The sequence below is a fragment of the Cornus florida genome, unplaced genomic scaffold (genome assembly GCF_030987335.1).
Source record: "Cornus florida cultivar Cherokee Brave unplaced genomic scaffold, ASM3098733v1 CherokeeBrave_3.0.0_Hap2_Chr05, whole genome shotgun sequence".
NCBI lineage: Eukaryota > Viridiplantae > Streptophyta > Magnoliopsida > Cornales > Cornaceae > Cornus > Cornus florida.
The window spans coordinates 79562518-79585507 of NW_026775575.1; positions in this window are offsets into that span (position 1 = coordinate 79562518).

Genomic DNA, 22990 nt, shown 5'->3' on the forward strand with positions numbered 1-22990 from the left:
CAATGCTTATGATAATGCCAAGCTCTACAAAGAAAGAACTAAAGCCTTCCATGATAAGCATATTGTGAAGAAGTCCTTAGAACCCGGTCAAAAAGCTTGGCTTTTCAACTCTAGGTTAAAACTCTTTCCCGGCAAATTGAGAACCAAGTGGGAAGGTCCCTATGAAATTATCTCGGTTGCACCGCATGGAGCGGTAGAGATACAAGACTTGAAGAAGGGGAACATCTTCAAGGTGAATGGGCAAAGATTGAAACCATACATAGAGGGTCAAGTCTTTCAAAGACATTTGGAGGCTACAAATCTTATTGACCCGGTGTATGAACATATTGATGAAGATTTTGATAAGAACTTAAAAACATCTTTTGAGTTAAATCCAACAAGTTCTTCCAAGAACCATTTGTTGGGTGGAACTCAAAACATTTCTCAACCCAAAAAGGAGGGGATGCATCACAAAATCTTTGATCCGGGCTGAAAGAGCCCAAGGTCTTGCTAGAGACGTTAAAGACTAGCACCGAAACTCGTAGGATGTCAAAACCCTATTCCTCCCTCATTTCAATCTTGCATTTTGATTCTTGCGAAGTTTAGATACTGTTTTTGTGGTTCATATACATTGGAAGGAACTGAGTAAGGGATTGCATGAGCATTCAAGTCATTTTGAGCATTTAGGCATAATTTCGATCGATCCAAGTTTTGGTTCGATCGATCGAACATTGGTTCGATCGATCCAACTATGCACTCGATCGATCCAGCTCTGATTTTGCACCCAACACTTAGAAAAAAATTTGACCTGCATCCAAATTCCAAAATGCATGCTCTCGGGATCTCCAAATTTTCAAAAGTTCGATCGATCGTAAACCATTTCAATCGATCGAACTACCTTTCGATCGATCCAACATGTGGTTCGATCGATCATGAGTCCCAACACTTAGAAAAAATTTCAGGCCTCATCCATTTTTCAAAAATGTATGCTCTCGGGACTTTTCAAAATTTTTCATGTTCGATCGATCGAATTCCAAGTTCAATCGATCCAAGGTTCCAACACGTGTCAACTCTTGAGCCCTTAAACTTGTACATTCTTTATCCTCTTCGAACGATCGAAATCTTTCTTCGATCGATCGAAATATTGCATCTCATTAATTTAATTTCCTTTGATTTTTCAAAATTCGAAATTCAAATTCAAAATAAAAAAAAAAAATTTAGAGTGGAGACCTAGGTTCGATCGATCGAACTTAATGTTTGATCGATTGAACTCTGCATATCGTGTTTTTAAAATAAAACCGAGTTGGATCGATACACTTGGATCGATCCAACCTCGAAACAAACCCTAACCCTAAGTCTCCCTTTCTCTCAATCTTAAGCTCAATCCGGCCAACCTCCATCCCAATCATCTTCCCCATCTCTGATCGACGGTCGAAATCAATTATAAATCAACCCTCTTCGCAATAGCACAAATCATTGTAAAATAGGGCTATTGGTCGGGTAAGTCGAACCACTGGGACTGCGCTAGTCTATGGCAACCTAAGAGTCTAGATTACTTTTAGAATGATGAGGGGGTATATAGAGTTTTGTTGGTTTGTCACTTAGTCACTAGAACTGAAATGTGCTTAAAGAAATAAATGCAAGGAATTTAAAAGGAAGAAGTCTAGAAAAGGAGGTCTAGGGAAGTGAATTCACCACCAATCCTATAAACATACTAAATTTCTATTAACTTGGGAAACAATTTCACTACATGGCAATGATGTGTAGCAATACTAGATTGCTACATTATCCTCAAGAAAATCATAGGATCAATATTTAAGTATAATCCCTCAAAGAGCCACATGCTAGAACTACCTAGATTAGGGTGTAGCCATAACATGCTCACTAAGCTAGGGACTATCAAACCCCTCAATCACTATGGTAATAGCACATGAAGTCAAGATACAAGATTAATCCATCAAAAGGAAGTCTTAAGCTATGGATTAACAAATTTCTCATACAACATGCCTTTAAACCCATTTCACAATTTCATTTCCATTCTCACTATGAAGATGCAAGTTATATAATCATGAGAGGATAAAATCTAAGACAAGATAATGAACTCAACATGATCATTTATAGGCATTGAAATCCATTACAACAAGTGTAAGTGCTCTAAATCATGAAACTACCATGTACATGAATCATTCCCCAAATTAGATGAAATTAAAGCATGCTTACAAAAGAGTGCTTCATCACCTCCCTAGATGGAGGTTTAGTTATCCATGGATACAAAAATGGAAGAAGGAAGCTTGGAAGAATAAGCCATTTTCGTGCTCCCTTCCTTTGGCTTCAAGAACACACCCTCCTTGCTCTCTTCTCTCTCTCTATCTTCTAAAAAAATGAAGCTTAATCTCAATGTGTGGCCTCCTTCCCTTTATTAGATATCTTATCCACTCCAAGAGGCCACCAACCAACATCTCCAACCACTTCATTAAAGAGGAAAACAAAAGGAAGAAACCAAGGTGCAAGTGGGCTGAAATGAGCCATTTCCGAAGGGCATTCTGCCCAAAATTCGAGCACTCGAAGCAAGGCCTCGAGCACTCGAATTTAGTGTAAAAAGCTCCATGCTTCACTTACTCCGCCCAGACCTACTTTGATGAAATGGCCATAACTTTGCACTCCGAACTCCGAATGACAAACCGTTTGAAGATTTGGAGAGTTAATTCAGAGCTTTAAATACTTCATGTTTTGGTGGAGATCCAATTCTCAAGGATGGTTGGTCAAAAATGAAGATCAAGGCAGAATTTCATTGCTGCCAGGCAGTTCTGCGTACCTCTGGTAACAAGGTTATAACTCTCTGCTCCAAGCTCCGAATGACAAACCGTTTGAAGATTTAGAAAGCTAATTCAGAGCTCTAAATCTTTCATGTTATGATAAAAGTCCAGTTCTTGAGTTTGCTAGGTCGAAAATGGCGACAAAAGTCAGGTTCCACTGCTGCCAAGCTTCAGCATTGTGCCTTTGCATTCAAAATTTCAACAAAACATCATTCTTGCTTCTTTTTGGCCAATGAACCTGAAAATATGCAAAAACGTGCATATGAAGGTAATCTACGTAATTAAACAAACAATGGACTTAAATAATGCAATTAAGGGCGCTTGAATATGCAATATTCGGCGCTTATCACACCCCCAAACTTACATTTTGCTAGTCCCTTAGCAAAACCAAAATGAATACTTCAATGAAAATACAACCATGGGCATGCTACTACAAAAATATCATCCATGGTGAAATGAAGTGCAAACATAGCTCAAATACAATTTGAAACAACAAAGAACTGGAGATGGGGTTATTGGGAAGACTACCTTGCATATATGAAGCATTGATACTAAACACATTTCAACCTGTATGTATCAACATCATAGACTATAGAAATAACTCAATTGTCATCTCTTAAATGGAAATCAACTCTAACTTCAGTGAAAGTGGATTGGATTCTCAACATGCGGCTTTTACTTTTTTTTCCAATTCCAAAGCACAAGTTTTCAAATCATTGAATTCCCCTTTAAATGAGGTCCCTAAGGCATGATTTTATTTACAAGACAACTTTTGTTGCTTGTTGACAATTTATTGTAACTCATAAGCGAAACATAGAATGGTTGTGCAATGCTGAAGTCCCTTAAGCTTTCTAACCAACCTATGTAGCAAGCGTTAGGCCAACAACTTCCAAACCAGATGGCTTTAGGGTGTTAAGTGTAGAGACACTCCATAGGACTTAATAGCTTAAGTTGGAAAGGCTACGAACTCTAGCGAACCATGTTTATTACAATTTTTTTGAATGACCGTGCAATGTTTAAGTCCTTTAAGCTTTCTAACCAACGCTTGTAGCAAGCGTTAGGCCAACAACTCCCAAACCAGACGGCTTTAGGGTGCTAAGTGTAGAGACACTCCTAGGGCTTAATAGCTCGAGTTGGAAAGGCTATGAACGTCAACTGGTCATTTTTTTCTTTCTTTCTCAGTTTTTTTTTTTTTTTTTTTTTTTTAGACAACTTAAATCATGCCAAAGATATTCATCTATCAAGTTCATCAAATCAAATTAACTAGGCCAAGGTCAAGGTCAATCAAGTTGCATGCCTCACAGTTAAGTTTCCAACGTGCATCTGTGCATTGTGAAGCTTAAAAGAGTGTCAAATCCAGCGAGAATCTAATTGAGACATTAATATAGACTGATTTGAATCCACATGATCATTTCAACTCAAATTTTTCTTTATTTTCAAAAATGTCAATTGCTTCTATACACAAGGTATTAAACATATGCTTCATCCCCGACAAGTTCAAATCATACTATCATTGCTTAGCAAAAATGTGAAACCAAAAATGTCCTATTGCACCCCCAAACTTGAATGTCACATTGTCCTCAATGTGTGAAGACAAGTGAAACAAAATAAGAGCAAAGAAGGTAAAAGAACAATATTACCAAGTAGAGTGACGAATGCAAAAATATCCATCGATGTAAATGCGCAAACGCGTCCCCCAAACTTGGACAGGAAGACCTGTCAAAACATAACTACTATACACAAGTAAAAGCATAGGCTTTTAAAAAAAATCAAAACAGAAATAAAAACAGTCACATGAATTATATGGCAAGATAAAAATCTAAACAAAACCCAAAAATTTATGTATTTATTTATTTATTTAGTATTATTATTATTATGTGTATATATATATATAGGAATATTATTATTATTATTATTATTATATATATAGATAGTATTTTTTTTTTTTTTTTTTGTAAATAGTATGCATGAGAGGTTGGTTTGGGGTGGGATGTTGGTTGAAGGAGAAGGGTGAGGGTTGGTTTGGTGAGATGCCGAGAGGGATGAGGTTGGTTGTGTGGGGTTGAGGTGCATGGTGTTGTGAGTTGTGATGGCCAAGAGTGGAGGGATAGTGGTTGGGTTGGGTAGAGAGAGAGTTGCCGGGAGGTGGTGGGCATGGTGGTCGTAGGTTGCTTGGTTTGTTGCAGGAGGTTGGTTTGCATGATGGGAGGCTGATGTGCCGAGAGTAGGAGGCATGGATTGCCGAGGGGTTGGTTGAGATGGTGGAGTGTGGATTGGTTGTGGTGTGAAGTAGTTGATGGAAATGGGTTTGCTGAGAGGAGTTGTATGGGTTGTAGGTTGAGTTGAGCAAGGAGGAATGTGAGTTAGAGAGGGGTTGATGCATGCTAGGGTTGGTCTGTAGATGCCGAGAGGGTGGCATGGGAGAGTGAGGTTGGGTTGATGTGGTGTGTGAGGAGTGGGTTGGAGAGGTGGTTGGAGGTTGGGATTGGGTTGCATGCATGAGGAGGGTTAAAGTGTGTATGAGTGTGGCTCGGGTTTATGAGGTTGTGGGTGCATGGTACAGTTGAGAGTTGGGTTGAGAGAGTGCTTGGTGTGCATGTTAATGTTGGAGAAGGTTTAGAAGTTGGTTGTAAGTTGGTTGATTATTGGAAGTGCCGAGAGGGTTGGTTAGGTGGTGCCAAGAGGATGTGAGTGAGTGAATGCAGGTCGTGGGGTTATGTTGAGTGGAGTGCTGAGAGGTGGGAGGTGATTGGAGTTAGTTTGCATGGTGCATGGGAGGTTGATGTGCCAAGAGAGAGAGGAGGTGGACCTTGGTTCGAGCACTCGAAGTGGGTCTTCGAGTGCTCGAAAATCCGGCAGTGGGCTCGGCTGTTGTGGTTGGGGTTGCTTGAGAGTGCTCGAGCACTCGGCAGGTGGCTGCATGGGAAGGGTTGTGGTGGAAACCGAAAGGTGGTAGTGTTGCATGGTGTTGGATGGTGGGTTTGTGGAGGCATGCATGGTTGAGGAAGTGGGTTGTTATTGCGTTGCAAGAGGTGGTGATGTTTGGTTTGTAGAAGCCAAGAAAGAGAGAAGGTTGGAAGGTTGGTTGGGTGTGTTGGGTTGAGGAGAAAGATAGGAGTTGAGGTTTGAGTTGATGCATGCATGGTTGCATGGTTCTATGTGTGCGAGGTGGTGAGGTGGTGCAAGCATGGGTGAGTTGAGAAGTGGGTTACAGAGAGTTGGGATGGTGTTGGGGTGTAGAAGGATGCATGGTTGCTGGAGATGATGAGATTGGTTAGGATTTCGAGCACTCGAAATGTGGCTTCGAGTGCTCCAAAAACAAGCAGAAGCCTCGGAAATTTGCTGTGGAAGTTTCGAGCATGCTGAATTTTTGGGTTGGAGGCTCGAGCACTCGAAATGGGAATTCAGGTGCTCGAGATGAGGACAGTAGCCACGGGATGTTGGGTTGAAATTGGATGGCAGCAGCGAGCACTTGAAGCTTGGTAATAGAGTGCGCGAAATGAAGATAGTGAGCAACATTAGGCAACATGGAAATTAAATTTGCAATGTGAGCAACATTATGCAAACTAGATGGAATTCTCAAAAATGAAATTTTCAAGCTTAAAACATTGCAACCTTAAGCAAACTGGATGGAATTTGCAAAAATGAAATTTTCAAGCTTCAAAACATTGCAACCTTATACAAACTGGATGGAATTTGCAAAAATGAAATTTTTATGCATAGAGAATTTTTGAAAATATGCATGTCAGTCCTAAATTCAAGCCATGCATGGAAAATTTGAAACTTTGCACATTATTCCAATACAATGCATGGATGATTTTGAGAAAAAGTTGGAAAACTTTTCAACTTCTTTCGAATGCATGGATCAAATTGGAAAAATTTTCAAAATGTAACACCTTTCCAATGCATGGATGATTTTGAGAAAATTTTCAAGCCTTGGAACATCTCTTCAATGCATGGATGGGATTTGGTCTCTTCAAATGCATGGATGAATGTAGGAGAAAATTTTTAAACCTTGTAAATTCATTCCATTCCAAAGCATGAAAAATTTTGGGGAACCATGATCCAACAATGCATTGAAAATGAGAGGTTGTACACATGAGTTGCACGCCAAAGATCCTATGAAATTGCTAGAAAGCGATGGAAATTTCCGGGAATGAAAATCAGAGCTGAGAAGGTCTAAGAGGCCAGTCTAAAATTGCGGAACACAACTGAAGACCATTTCAGAAAAATCAAATTTTTAGCTTTTCTAAACCATTTCCCAGAAAATTTCAAGGCACGAGCAATTTGAGAAGGTAGGGAAGCTTGGAACATCGAAAGAATTTCTTCCCTTGCTTTGCTAAATTTAATGTCGATAGCTAGACGAACCAGGATCGGGATCCATTGGAGAGATGGATCCTTAACGCTCCGTATGCAACTTGCCTTCTTCATATGGTCTCAAACTTGGATCAATGAATGGTGAGGGATATTGATCTTTCCGAAGAGAAACAAGTTGGGCCTTAGAGGAATTGAGCATCGCTTTTAATCTCATTTCTTTTATTTTCAGATTTAAGCAAAGGTGTTGCTTGTTCGAGATTATAGAGGCTCGTTGAATGTCACTGTCTTGACTAACAATGGGACGATCATGACCTTTCATATTTGCAATCTCCAAGTCATATACCTCATTGTACTCAAATGGTTTGTTCATAGGTTGAGTATCATGGACAATGATTCTAGATTGGGCCGGAATGATTGGAAGAATTTCCAGCAACTTGCCAACATTCTCCTTACCCTTGTCCGGTGGTTCACCTTCAAAATGTTGAGGTAACTCCGGTGAAGAAATGGAAGGAGATGGACAATCCCAAGATAGAGATGGATTTGGTGCTTCCCATAAAGGAGACAAAAATGGTGATGGAATATCAAGTAAGGAGTTGACTTCCCGAATTGATTTGTCCACACCAAAATCCTCAAAATCAAAAGGGACCAAGCAAACATGTAGGGGATCCTCCGTTGAAGGAGGTGGGATTAGATTTTGAATGTGTTCATCAGCAATAGTGATTGCAAAACACTCATTGTCATCTGAAGGAAGTTGCACAGCATTGAAGATATTGAGCTTAACATTCATATTCCCAAAAGAGATATCCATCAATCTGGATCTACAGTTAATGGAAGCATTAGCTGTAGCTAGAAAAGGACGTCCGAGAATTATAATAATGTGTTTTCTTAGATCATGGACTGGTTCCGTATAAAGAACCACGAAGTCTACCGGGAAGTAGAATTTGTCCACTTTTATGATCACATCTTCAATAATTCCCCATGGTTGCTTAATAGATCGATCAGCAAATTGCAACACTATCAGAGTTGGCTTTAGATCTCCCAACCCAAGTTGTAAGTAAACCGAGTATGGGATCAAATTCACACTAGTTCCTAAGTCAAAGAGGGCCCTCTCGATTTTGTTGTCACCAATGACACAAGAGATTGTGGGGGCACCCGGATCCTTATACTTCGGAGGAGTGCTGTGCTGAATGAGGCACTAACATTTTCGGTTAACCTCACTTTCTTTGGTAAATGACTTCTGGAAGTGCGCTTTTGAGTGCACAAATCCTTAAGGAATTTTGCATAGGGAGGAATTTGCTTGATAGCATCCAAGAGAGGAAGATTGATCTTTACTTGCTTGAAAACTTCCCACATGTCTTGAATTTTGCAATTCTTATTCCCAAAATGTGTCGACTCTTGGAGACGTTGAGGAAACGGAGCTTTTGGCTTATAAGAAGTTTCCACATTTGGGGTGACATGAGTGGGCTTTCCGTGAATGGTATTTGGACAAGAAGAGCTTGAATTTGGACTTGAGGAGCTTGAATTTGGATTTTTCAAAGGAGGGTTTTTCTCACTTGTGTCTCCATCAACCTTGTTGTCAACCACTCTACCACTCCGAATGGTGGTGATAGCTTGAACTTGTTCATGAGTCGGCCCACTCAGAGGAGGGGTTTCATCAATCACATGCATTCCTCTAGGATTTTCAAATGGTTGAGCGGGAAGCTTATCCTTGTCTTTTTGAAGAAGTTGGTTCACTTGGTTAGCTATTTGTCCCATTTAATTTTCGAGCCTAGCTATGGATTGAGTATGGGAGTGAACCATTTGGAGAGTAGCTTGCAAGGATGTCAAGAGATGCTTGTTAGAATCCATGATTTGCTTGTTTAATGATTCCATCATTTGCACATTTAATGATTTCATCATTTGCTTGTTTGCAGCCACTATCTCATCAATTGGATTCACAGGAGGTTGATTGGAAACATTTGGATTGTAAGGAGGACGATAGCTTGAAGAGGCTTGAAATGGTCTACCTTGATATTGAGAAGAGGGCTGATTTTGCTGCCCTTGGTTTTGGAATTGGGAATTTTGTAGGGCTTGTTGCCGCCACGAGAAATTTGGATGATCTCGCCAACCCGGATTGTAGGTGTTGGAATATGGATTGTTCCCGGGCCGTGAGAACATGGCATTAGCTTTCTCTTGGTTGGGATTGGGAAATTGTTCCGGTGTGGGGCAATCTTCCGAGAGATGAAATGGACTATTACATGAGGCACAAACCGAACTTGCCGAATTTTGAGACAATGAAGGAAGAAGATGTGGTGCCATCAATTGGTAGAATTTATGAGCTATGGCATCCACTTGAGATGATTCCTCCCTTATAGATTTTGGTTGAGAAAGGTTGGTGTTCTTTGCATTGGTTGAGGCCGGAGCCCTACGAGAATTATGTTGAAGTGAATTTTCGCTTAAATTCTCAAGTAGGGTCCAAGCCTCATCCGCATTCTTGGACATGAACATCCCACCACAAGAAGAATCAACCATGAATCTATGGGTTTCGGTCAAGCCGGCATAGAAAGCTTGCACTAATTGCCATTTTGGGATCAAATGATGAGGACATTTCCGAAGAAGATCTTGTAGCCTTTCCCAAGTCTCATGGAGTTGTTCTCCATCAATTTGAGAAAAGCTTAGAATGGAACGCTTCATTTGGTTGGTTTTACTCACCGGATAATACTTCTTAAGGAATTCTTGTTGCAATTGAGCCCTAGAAGTAATGGAATTGGGAGCGAGGGAGTTCAACCAATATTTTGCCCTATCTTTTAGGGAGAATGGGAAAAGATGGAGATGGAGTGCATTGTCCGAAAAACCTCTCAATCGGATGGTCGAACAGATTTCAAGGAACTCATCAAGATGCTTATATGGATCTTCATTATCAAAGCCATGAAATGATGGAAGCATTTGGATGGTGCTTGATTTGATCTCATATTGAGCTGCATTGATGTTTGGCATTACTATGCAAGAAGGAGAAGCATAGGTGGTAGGGATGAAATGATCTCTAAGAGTCATTGGCTCGATATTAGGAATTTCAGCCCTTTCATTCCCCGAATTTCCTATATTATCTCCCATTGTATTAAATTCAGTTTCAAGATCCCTTGTAAGAGTAGATTCCCTAAGGTTTCTTCTAAGAGTTCTTTCAAGAGAATTGATATCAATGGGCGAATCGATTATGAGTAGAGAGAGTGACCTACGACCGAACATCAACAGCACAGCATATAATCAACAAAGCAATTCATTATCCACAACTCCACATACGATGTTCCCTTTCTCCTCAATTATTAAGACAGAAAATAAATGGCCACGACAAGGACCGATGCTTATACACAGAATTAAAACAATAATATAGCCTCAACAAGGGCTTGCAAATAAATTAACTACTTCTAAACTTAACACATGCACTATATCTTACAATGTGAAACTAAAAGGTCAAGAAACTTACCTGGGGTCCTCTAGACTTACGCTTTGCTAGCGTTCCCATGGCGAGATTCGAGTCCCTAGAATCTTACAACACGAAAATGGTCAAAAATACACAAGGAGTATTCACAAGACACAATATTCACAATCAAACTAAAATTAACCCTAGAACTTTGGTCGCTAAACTGTTTGCAGTCCCCGGCAACGGCGCCAAAAACTGATCGACGGTCGAAATCAATTATAAATCAACCCTCTTTGCAATAGCACGAATCATTGTAAAATAGGCTATTGGTCGGGTAAGTCGACCACTGGGACTGCGCTAGTCTATGGCAACCTAAGAGTCTAGATTACTTCTAGAATAATGAGGGGGTATATAGAGTTTTGTTGGTTTGTCACTTAGTCACTAGAAATGAAATGTGCTTAAAGAAATAAATGCAAGGAATTTAAAAGGAAGAAGTCTAGAAAAGGAGGTCTAGGGAAGTGAATTCACCACCAATCCTATAAACATACTAAATTTCTATTAACTTGGGAAACAATTTCACTACATGGCAATGATATGTAGCAATACTAGATTGCTACATTATCCTCAAGAAAATCATAGGATCAAGATTTAAGTATAATCCCTCAAAGAGCCACATGCTAGAACTACCTAGATTAGGGTGTAGCCATAACATGCTCACTAAGCTAGGGACCATCAAACCCCTCAATCACTATGGTAATAGCACATGAAGTCAAGATACAAGATTAATCCATCAAAAGGAAGTCTTAAGCTATGGATTAACAAATTTCTCATACAACATGCCTTTAAACCCATTTCACAATTTCATTTCCATTCTCACTATGAAGATGCAAGTTATATAATCATGAGAGGATAAAATCTAAGACAAGATAATGAACTCAACATGATCATTTATAGGCATTGAAATCCATTACAACAAGTGTAAGTGCTCTAAATCATGAAACTACCATGTACATGAATCATTCCCCAAATTAGATGAAATTAAAGCATGCTTACAGGAGAGAGCTTCATCACCTCCCTAGATGGAGGTTTAGTTATCCATGGATACAAAAATGGAAGAAGGAAGCTTGGAAGAATAAGCCATTTTCGAGCTCCCTTCCTTTGGCTTCAAGAACACACCCTCCTTGCTCTCTTCTCTCTCTCTATCTTCTAAAAAAATGAAGCTTAATCTCAATGTGTGGCCTCCTTCCCTTTATTAGATATCTTATCCACTCCAAGAGGCCACCAACCAACATCTCCAACCACTTCATTAAAGAGGAAAACAAAATGAAGAAACCAAGGTACAAGTGGGCTGAAATGAGCCATTTCCGAAGGGCATTCTACCCAAAATTCGAGCACTCGAAGCAAGGCCTCGAGCACTCGAATTTAGTGTAAAAAGCTCCATGCTTCACTTACTCCGCCCAGACCTACTTTGATGAAATGGCCATAACTTTGCGCTCCAAACTCCGAATGATGAACTGTTTGAAGATTTGGAGAGCTAATTTAGAGCTTTAAATACTTCATGTTTTGGTGGAGATCCAATTCTCAAGGATGGTTGGTCAAAAATGAAGATCAAGGCAGAATTTCATTGCTGCCAGGCAGTTCTATGCACCTCTGGTAACAAGGCTATAACTCTCTGCTCCGAGCTCCGAATGACAAACCGTTTAAAGATTTAGAAAGCTAATTCAGAGTTCTAAATCTTTTGTGTTATGATAGAAGTCCAGTTCTTGATTTTGCTAGGTCGAAAATGGTGACAAAAGTCAGGTTCCACTGCTGCCCAGCTTCAGCATTGTGCCTTTGCATTCAAAATTTCAACAAAACATCATTCTTGCTTCTTTTTGGTCAATGAACCTGAAAATATGCAAAAACGTGCATATGAAGGTAATCTACATAATTAAACAAACAATGGACTTAAATAATGCAATTAAGGGTGCTTGAATATGCAATATTCGGCGCTTATCAATCTCCGGCGAGCCAATTCCGCCAAGGATAAGCTCCATTTTCATTACGGCTTTGCCCCTTCTCTCTCATCTCATCTCTCTCGATTTAGAGGTAAACCGAATGCAATTTTCTTGATTCCAAGCTTAAATTGATGCATGTTATTGATTGTTTATGTTAAATCCTGTTCAATATGTATGAATCATTCATTGTTGAAGCTTCAATTTCATGATTACATGCTATATATACACGCATGCATTCGGCCGAACCAAAATTGGGGGTTTTTTATTTGATTTAAAGTTGGGGAGTGTTTGGGTGTTGTTGATTGTATGAATGGTGTGTAGATGGGCCCACAAACACGTTTGTGTGGGTCCCGTACTCTAGATCTCATAGATCTGCGACTTTTCAAATTCGGCATTCGCACAGTTCGATCGATCGAACTTGTGCTTCGATCGATTGAAGTAGTGAACTTCATTTCACTACCTTCGATCGATCCAATCTTGTGTCATCTTCATGCTATCTTTATATGCACAATGCCTGTGATATTCCACATTGGATGCATTTCATACCTACATTGCTTAGCATGATTCACATTTCATCACTGTCATAGATTCATGTCATCCGTATTTTGTCTATCTTATTTGACATGAATATTTCTATATTATGCTTCAAATTATTTATTCTGGTACTGATTTCCATTGCAAGTTTTTCTGTTTGCAGACCATAGATACAAATGCTACTTCTTCTGCTTCTGCCATTTCTGAGCCTCATAATCCGATGCCTCGCTTTGAAGAGCGATTTCAGATTCTTGAGGATATGCTAGTTGCCCTTAGAGCTAACTTTGCTACCCTTCGTCTGACTCTAGTGGCTGCCCTCAGGAATGAAATTGCTTGCCTGCGCGGAGAGATATTGACTGCTATTAAGGGCCTCACCAGCGAAATCCGCACAGTCCACCCTACGCATCCCGCTCCCTCTATCTGATATCTTTCTATGCTCTATATCTCTTATATGCCTCTGCCACATTTGTGATACTTTTATTTTTGCAGCCAGACCTGTCGGCTTTGACTCTGGATGTATTGCACTTTATTATCATTTCTTATCTATTATGGATGTTTTATGATTTTATCTTGATCTATCACTGTTTGATCCATCAGGTGCATCCCAATCGCTTCAGTGAGAGAGTACCACCCGATTTTTCAGGACCACCTTACACCTCTCTCTATTCTCTATCTTTCATCCCATTTACACTTGCATGTCCACTGTGCACTGATTATCCTATCTTGTTATCTAATGAGTTTATCCGAGTGCAAACTTTTCAGGACCACAGTTTATCCCAAGTTTGGGGGGGCCATGCCACCCACTTTGGATACTTTAATCCCGATCATTCATGTCTAAAGCACTGGTATACTCTTTCCTTTGTTCTCTTCACACATTGAGGACAATGTGCAGTTTAAGTTTGGGGGTATTGGTGTATGTTTCAGTGTTGCTTTAAAATTCAAATTTTGAGCATATCTTGTGTATTTGAGGGATATTTCTATACTTGGTCCATTTCTAGCTATGATTTTGATCTTTTGAGGACTATATTGCTTAAAATTTAAAAATTGCTTGACTTGAGAGTCCAATACTCCTTGTATGCCTTTTGAATGCCATTTAGGAGTAAATTTTTCAAAAAAAAAAAAAAAAATTTAATATCATGTTTGCACTTGTGGTCCACATCATCTTGATTCTGTGATTGTTTTGAGATTCATTCTAGGATTCTACACTAGCACCGGCGCACGCTAGCATTCAATTGTGGGGTACATGCTTTGTTGATTATTGAATTGGTTATATCCCAATTGGGCTAGTAGTGCATTGAAAGCTTTCATTCTTGATAAAGGTGGATAACAACCCCTTTTCATTGAGTAGCCGGGATTCTTGCCTCATTAAGCAGTGAACTTCTCGCGCCGAAAGGTGGAGGGCCCAAACTCTAGGTTAATAATTGATTAAAAAAAAAAATAGTTGCAAAAGCAATAAAAGTGAGGACTTCTCCCAAAAGGCGAGAAGTGGGAAATGATTAGATGGTTGTTGTCTTGATTTGTAGCCTAGTTGATTTGAGTTTGTAAGTTCGTTGGGGTGTTTTAACACCTAATGCCCTAAAGCCATCTGGTTTGGGAGTCATTGACCTAAAGCTCGCTACATGAATCTTTTAGAAAGCTTAAGAGATCAACACATTGCACAATATTTCCATCTTTGATCCTCAATAAAAAATAAAAAATAAAGAAAAAAGAAGAAGAAAATGAGTGAAAAGAATAAGCGCACCTAGAACAATAAAGCTTTAATAAAAGGTCCACTCTCTTATCTTGATGATCGGTACTAGATTTGTGTGCTAGTTTGAGGGTAAGGATGTGATTACTTCTCTAGTTGGCTAAGATAGCAACACACTTGATGCCGGACCTCTCACATGGATTCTAGACTTGTTTCGATTTTCATGATCATTTTCTTGATATGTGGAGGACCATACTTGCTTGCTTGATATTGAAATTTTGGGAGATTGCTTAGAAATGGTTGAAAAATTGCATACTTGAGGTAGTTTTCTCCCAATACTTGTTTGCAATATTGGTGCCTCTTTTGAAAGAATGAGCTTAATGTTTATGGGTACCATTTTTGGAAACCCTCACGAGACTTTACTCGTCCACTAGGGGTAACCTAGGGGTTTAAAAGGCTTGTTACATATGCTAAATGCAATCGTGTTCCCTACGAAAATGGTGTTATCATTTTACTTGCTTTCCAGTTTATACTTGTATAGTTGTTTATTGCATTCCTTTACTTCTTAGTTCATTGATGAGCACTGAAAAGTGCGTATTTAAACCCGTTAAGCTTAAGTATTCTAGTACCTTTATCTATCTTACTTTGCCGTTTTAGACTTATTACGTGTTATTTATATTTTCAGGCACTAATCCCAAAATTTAGCTAACTCAGCCAAATAAGAGCTTAATTGAAGCAATCCTGAGATAAACCAAAGAAGGGAGCAAAGTGGAGAAAGCAAGGAGCAAAAAGGAATCAAAGTTGTGCAGCTGAAAAGTTCGATCGATCCAACTTAGAGTTCGATCGATCGAACATCTGTGATCGATCACAGTACTTCTCGATAGATCTAACCTTGGCCTTTGCTAAAATTCCAAGTTCGATCGATCCAACATCACCTTCGATCGATCGAACCCTATTTTGTCCTATTCAAATGATTGATCTTATCCACAGCTGTACGCCTACCAACCACTTTTGTCCTTTTCCCCATAAATATCTTCGAAATGTCTCAGCCTTGTCCTTATCCGGAGGAGTCAGACCACTTCGATCGATCCAAGATACAGTTCGATCGATCGAACCCATCTTCGATCGATCCAAGTTAAGGTTCGATCGATCGAACTTCCTCCAGCGAGAAAAAGTTAAAGTCCAGCTCATTTATTCCGTCCTTCACCCAATCATTGGAGAATATGCCTTGCACGACCACAGCTCATCATAGGGTGTATTTGACCTACCTATATAAGGAATATGATACACTTTTTGGAGAGGAGTCTAGAGTCTCTTGTCACACATTGAAAATCATCTTGGAGGCTCTTCTTGGAGAGGAGGAAGGAGGGAAGCTAGAGCACCATTGGAGGAGATCTTCACCAACAAGGAGCAGCCATGGAGTTAGCCCTTGAGGGTTGGATCATCACTACCATGAGTGTCTAGACATCCTCTTGGGGCTAGAGTTAGCCCCAAGCATGCTTTCTATACTCTAATCTTGTGTATTATTGAGGGATTAGTGTTGTATGATACATCTTGATATTCATGTATATATAAATCTTGATTATTTCATGGTTTGTATGGTTTAATGCTTCCAATTGACTATTATATTCTACCCATATGTCTATGTATGCTAGAGTAGGATATTCATGTGCTTATCTCTAGATTTAGTGTTTTTGATGCATGTCTATGTGTATTGATGCTATAGATCTAGAGATTATCAAGATGATATGCTTAATGAATGCTATTTTGGTTCATTTGATGGTTTATGCCTATTCTTGATGGCTTGTGCCTCTCCCCTAGTCTAGATAGCTTTATTTTCATACTAGTAGTGTAGATTTAGTGTAGTGGTAGTATAATGTTAGATGGGAGGACAATCTACTCTTGATATTTGATATTCCATGCTTGTGAGTCCAAATGGCATATTCCTCTAATATTGTGTTGTATGTGGATTGTGAGCTTAATGAAGGATTAATGACTAGTTATGATATGTTGTATCTTTCACATGTGTTTAGACAATTTATTCCTCTCCCAATAGATAAATTGTGGCCTCTCACATGATGTTTAGATAATGCATGTTTAACTAAGTCATCCTTACGGATTGCTTGGACTATGATGAAAGGTTCAATGACTTGATTTGATATTTTGTTCTCTTCACATGATGTCTAGACAATATATTCCTCTACCAATAGATGTATTGTGGCCTCACACATGTTGATTGAGACAATTTGCACTTGTTGAGTCACCCTTACCAATTGAATGTCTTTTATACACACAACATTGTTGCAACACATTCATTTCCCTCATTAGTCACTTGATTATGGTTTGGAATAGTATTGTTTGGTGGTGATCTCTACACCCCAAGACCTTTCCTTCTTACTTACTCTTTATCTTATTGCATTTTAATTAATTCTTTTCTAGAAGTAATCAACCAACCCAATTCTCTTTTGCAATCATTTGGTACGCTAGAGTCGAAGTTGAAATTCCAACACGTATAATCCCTTGGGACGATCCCTACTCACTCTTACTACGTTAGTAGTAGTGTTGGTAGTGGTTTTTATAAATTTAAATTTGACATAAAAGGTTTTTCTTGAACCACACATTCACTACATTCAGTTTGGCGTATTGGAACGGCCGTCATCATTCATTGCTAGGGACTAGCAATATTTAAGTTTGGGGGTGTGATGAGCACTGAAAAGTGCGCATTTAAACCCGTTAAGCTTAAGCATTCTAGTACCTTTATCTATCTTACTTTGTCGTTTTAGACTTATTACGTGTTATTTATATTTTCAGGCACTAATCCCAAAATTTAGCTAACTCAGCCAAATAAGAGCTTAATTGAAGCAATCCTGAGATAAACCAAAGGAGGGAGCAAAGTGGAGAAAAAAAGGAGCAAAAAGGAATCAAGTTGTGCAGCTGAAAAGTTCGATCGATCCAACTTAGAATTCGATCGATCGAACACCTATGATCGATCACAGTACTTCTCGATAGATCCAACCTTGGCCTTTGCTGAAATTCCAAGTTCGATCGATCGAACCCTATTTTGTCATATTCAAATGATTGATCTTATCCACAGCTGTACGCCTACCAGCCACTTTTGTCTTTTTCCCCATAAATATCTTGAAAATATCCCAGCCTTGTCTTATCCGGAGGAGTCAGACCACTTCGATCAATCCAAGATGCAGTTCGATCGATCGAACCCATTTTCGATCGATCCAAGTTAAGGTTCGATCGATCGAACTTCCTCCAGCGAGAAAAAGTTAAAGTCCAGCTCATTTATTCCGTCCTTCATCCAATCATTGGAGAATATGCCTTGCACGACCACAGCTCATCATGGGGTGTATTTGACCTACCTATATAAGGAATATGATACACTTTTTGAGGGAGTCTCTTGTCACACATTGAAAATTGATCTTAGAGGCTCTTCTTGGAGAGGAAGAAGGGAGGAAGCTAGAGCACCATTGGAGGAGATCTTCACCAACAAGGAGCAGCCATGGAGTTAGCCCTTGAGGGTTGGATCATCACTACCATGAGTGGCTAGACATCCTCTTGGGGCTAAAGTTAGCCCCAAGCATGCTTTCTATACTCTAATCTTGTGTATTATTGAGGGATTAGTGTTGTATGATACATCTTGATATTCATGTATATATAAATCTTGATTATTTCATGGTTTGTATGGTTTAATGCTTCCAATTGACTATTCTATTCTATCCATATGTCTATGTATGCTAGAGTGGGATATTCATGTGCTTATCCCTAGATTTAGTGTTTTTGATGCATGTCTATGTGTATTGATGCTATAGATCTAGAGTTTATCAAGATGATATGCTTAATGAATGCTATTTTGGTTCATTTGATGGTTTATGCCTATTCTTGATGGTTTGTGCCTCTCCCCTAGTCTAGATATCTTTATTTTCATGCTAGTAGTGTAGATTTAGTGTAGTGGTAGTGTAATGTTAGATGGGAGGACAATCTACTCTTGATGTTGATGTTCCATGCTTGTGAGTCCAAATGGCATATTCCTCTAATATTGTGTTGTATGTGGATTGTGAGCTTAATGAAGGATTAATGACTTGTTTTGATCTATTGTGCTATTCCCATGTTGTCTAGACAATATATGCTCTATTGTTTAGATATATTGTGCTCTTCACATGATGTTTAGACAATACTTGCTTGATTTGTCATCCTTACCAATTGAATCAACCTAATGCACACACACCCTTATCATATTGCAACACATCCATTACCCTCAATTGATCACTTGTTAGTAGTATAGAAAAGTATTCTTGGTGGTGATCTCTACACCCCAAGACCTCTCTCTCTCTTGTTTACTTCATATTATTTTATTTAGTTGAATTCAATTTAGCTTAATCAACCAACCAATCAATTATGTGATCACTCGACCTACTAACCCTAATTACCATAGTTTCACAATTCGATACATCATCAAATCCCTTGGGACTATCCCTACTCGACCTATCTATATTTTATATAGAGAAAGGTAGTAGTGGCTTTCTATAAATGTAAAACTTGGCCACCTCCTAAATTCACAACTCTTCAAGCTTGACTTGGTATCGCGACCCTTGTAAAGGACCGGTCACCCTTTACGAAAAAGTAAGCAATTAGCATGCTTTTCTACAAAAGTAAAAATACACATATCATGAAAATTAAATATCATGGATGCATGCAAAGCCGGAACCAAATCTGAATGCAAAAAGTGAGGTTACGCGAAGGAAAATGAAACCGGGAAAAAGACGAAAAAAAAAAAAAAAATGCCGAAAAAAGAAAGTGTGAAAATGATGCAGTCCTCTCAAGGACGTTGTCAATTCAAAAGAAAGAGTTTCGAAAAGTATTTCTGAGTACTCAAACAATACAATGACAAAAACCCAAACTCGGAAAGGAAAAATCAAACGAAAAAGAAAATCCGTAAAATTTGAGAAAATGGAAAGGAAGGAAAATGACCGGGTCATTACATGCATGGACTGGTCTTGAAGGTCAATAGCGTGCACCTTATTGCGATATAACATTCGATGATAATTATTTATTTTTTGCATTATTCGAGTGTGATTCGGTTGAAGTTTGGGGCTTCCATGCTTCCTTACCTCTGAAAATAACCACTATTAATCCTTCTTTTCCTATAAAAGAAGTGGAAGAACCTTGGCAAAAAGATCTTTATACTACACGGTACTACTTGGTAGAAACATCAGGTGATCTTTTGCTTGTTGAGAGTTATATTGGAGAGTATGTTTATGATGGTGTACCAGTTTTTAAGGAAGACCTTCTCAATGGTGAAACAAACCACCCTTTGGTTTATACAAAACATTGCAATTCAGAGTTTATAAGTAGGAATTTGGTCAAAAGAAGTGGGTAAAGGTAAATTCTTTAAGCAATTGCATGTTATTTTTGGGTGAGAATCACTCGATGTCACTCTCTGCTCATGATTTTCCAGAATATAAGGCAAATTCAATTTACTTCACCGACGATTATTGGGATCAATTGGATTAGGATTACTTGTACGGGAGCCATGATATGGGTATATTCAACTTGGATGATAGAAGTTTTGAACTGTTCTATCGATGTAATATGCAGAAAATTCAACCACCGCCCTTTTGGGTTGTTCCTAACCCATTGTAACTACATGATACAGGGCAGACGCCAAGCAAAGTTTTTTCTTCAGATTTTGTTTTATTTCTTTGGTATGCTGACTTTTATGCATTCAGAATTGTTGTATACATTTTAAAAGTATACTAAGTTTGTTCTTTGCTACTGCAGCCATAGTGGCAAGTAATCTTGGGTTCCCTACAAATATATATAATATTTATCTTAAGAGTTCTCATTTCTTTACTTGAGACCACAGGCTTACAATCCCTATCCGATTCAAAAATAGTTATTTTATCAATTTCCATGTGCCATCGCAGAAAGAGAACCTCTTACTCTTGGAATCTTTGTGTTCTCATCATGACAAAAATGCAAGTTCAACAAAACAAAACTCAAGGTACGGAGCCAGTTTTGAGTTACTCCTGAAGTCCTACCCAATTTTTGTTTTTTGTTTTTTTTTTTCGGAAGGTTAAGTCCTACACAACTTGCAAAGTACGTAATGCATCCTAAACATATTTTAATATCCACTAAGATACCAACCCTCACCAAATACAACCCCAAAGATTCCAGAAACCTGTTACCCATCAGTAAGTGTACTAGAGAGAGCATATTGCAAGCATGTAATAATCCATCATAACAAGCTGGGCTCTACAAACAACAACAAAAAATGAGAGGAGGGTTGAGGTGGTGCGGGAAAGAGAGGACCAAAAAGCGAAGTTGTACCCTTGAAGAAGAAAAAAAATAGCTGAACTCATTTTATCCGATCTCATTCGGATAGGATCCAATTTATTTTATTTTTCTAACCTGTTTAATAAAAGGTGACAAATTTTCTTTTCATTGGAGTACATAATCTGTAAGGATAGTGTAGATTCTCACTAGTGAGGACCTAAGTAATGTCTTATCCACTTTATCACAAGGCAATTAAGGCATATTCTAAGGCCGAGAAGAGGCACCATAACTTTTTATATTAGTTAAATATTTTTTTAATGAATTAAATTATGCTTCATGTATATTAATTACTAAATAAAACAAGTTTTTTTTTTTATATTAGTTACAACTATATTAATGAATTATTTATGCCTCCTATATTATAGTAATTACCAAATAAATACATCTGTTTTTCTATTAATTAATTTCACACTTTTGAAGTTAGATCTTCTCATTTTTATGTTCTCTTGCATGGCAATAGTAACCAATTTTTCACTTTTGAACTTAGGCTTTGTTTGGTATGCATGAATGAAATGAAGTTGGTAATGGAATGGAATGATTATTTTCATTTTCTTGTTTGGTCGTAAATATAAAATGATGTTAGAATGAATTGCTAATTACAATTCTAAGTGGCGATGGTGGAAGGCAATGCTGGCGGCGGTGGTGGTGGTGGCAGAAGGTGATGGTGGCAATGGAAGGCGATGGCAGAAGGTGGTGGTGGTGGAAGGCGGTGGAGGGTGGTGGTGGAAGGTGGTGGTGGTGGAAGGCGGTGGAGGGTGGTGGTGGAAGGCGGTGGTGGCGGTGGAGGAAGACAATGACGGTGATGGCGAAAGTGATGGGGGAAGGCGATGGTGGTGGCCATTGGAATGAATTTTCATTCCATCGGTTTAGATGTATAATGTATTTTTATTCCAAGGGAATGTACATTCTTTCAATTCTAAATGTCATGCTAAATAAGGGAAATGTTGGAATGGAATGCCCATTCCAATCCATTCTTACATAACAAACTAGGCTTTAGATCTTATTTTTATATTCTCTTGCATGGCAATAGTGGTTCAAAATTTTGTGCTTCGTAATTTAATGACTCTTTCACGTAGATTCCGTGCACAATTAAATCACTATCTATTAAGTTAATTAAAAAACGTAAATAGTGTTTTTGTATTTTCCTTGAGCTTATTGCAAGTTAAGTAGAGAAATAATTTTTAAATAAAAATTATTAAGATTGTATCAATATAATCAAAGTGAAAACGCTTAATTTAGCAATTTTGCTTTAAGCCTCAAACTGCATCATATATGTTTAAAACTTTATCTTATAATTTATGCCCGAGCTTGGTTTAAAGTGACTGCCTGATTGGTGAACAATATTGGAAGCAGATGAAAACAAGTCGTTAAAGTTGAAAGAAAATGAAGGAAAATAAATGTCGCATTCGTGTTCCAAAGTTCGAAGGAATGAATGATATTTTTGTATGTCTAGTGTAATAATTTTCCTTCACATTCAAATTCTGAGTATATGTTTTAGTGATTTCTTCAGCACTTGGACTATATTCCATAACAACCGATTAATACTTGTTTTGCGCAATTAATGATGGAGATAATAAATCAAACGCCACACATATAAGAAAATATCAATGAAAATTTCAACCATTCAATCATTCTAGCTTTCCGGGTCATGGTCCTCTTGTGTGGAAAAAAAGTGCAGAAAAGTTGTTTGAATTCCGGAAAAGGTTTTCCATTCACTTCTTTCATGATCATGCCCCTCACTCACCCACTGCTTGAAACAATCCACATTACACGGAACAACTTGAGACCGAAGGCAGTGCAAAATATCAATGGACCATAATTCCAATTGATTGTAAGAGAAGACAGGTGACTCTGAGTGCGGCACTAATGGTGCTCAAGTCAAACATATAGCAAGTCAACAGGAATTCGAAATACT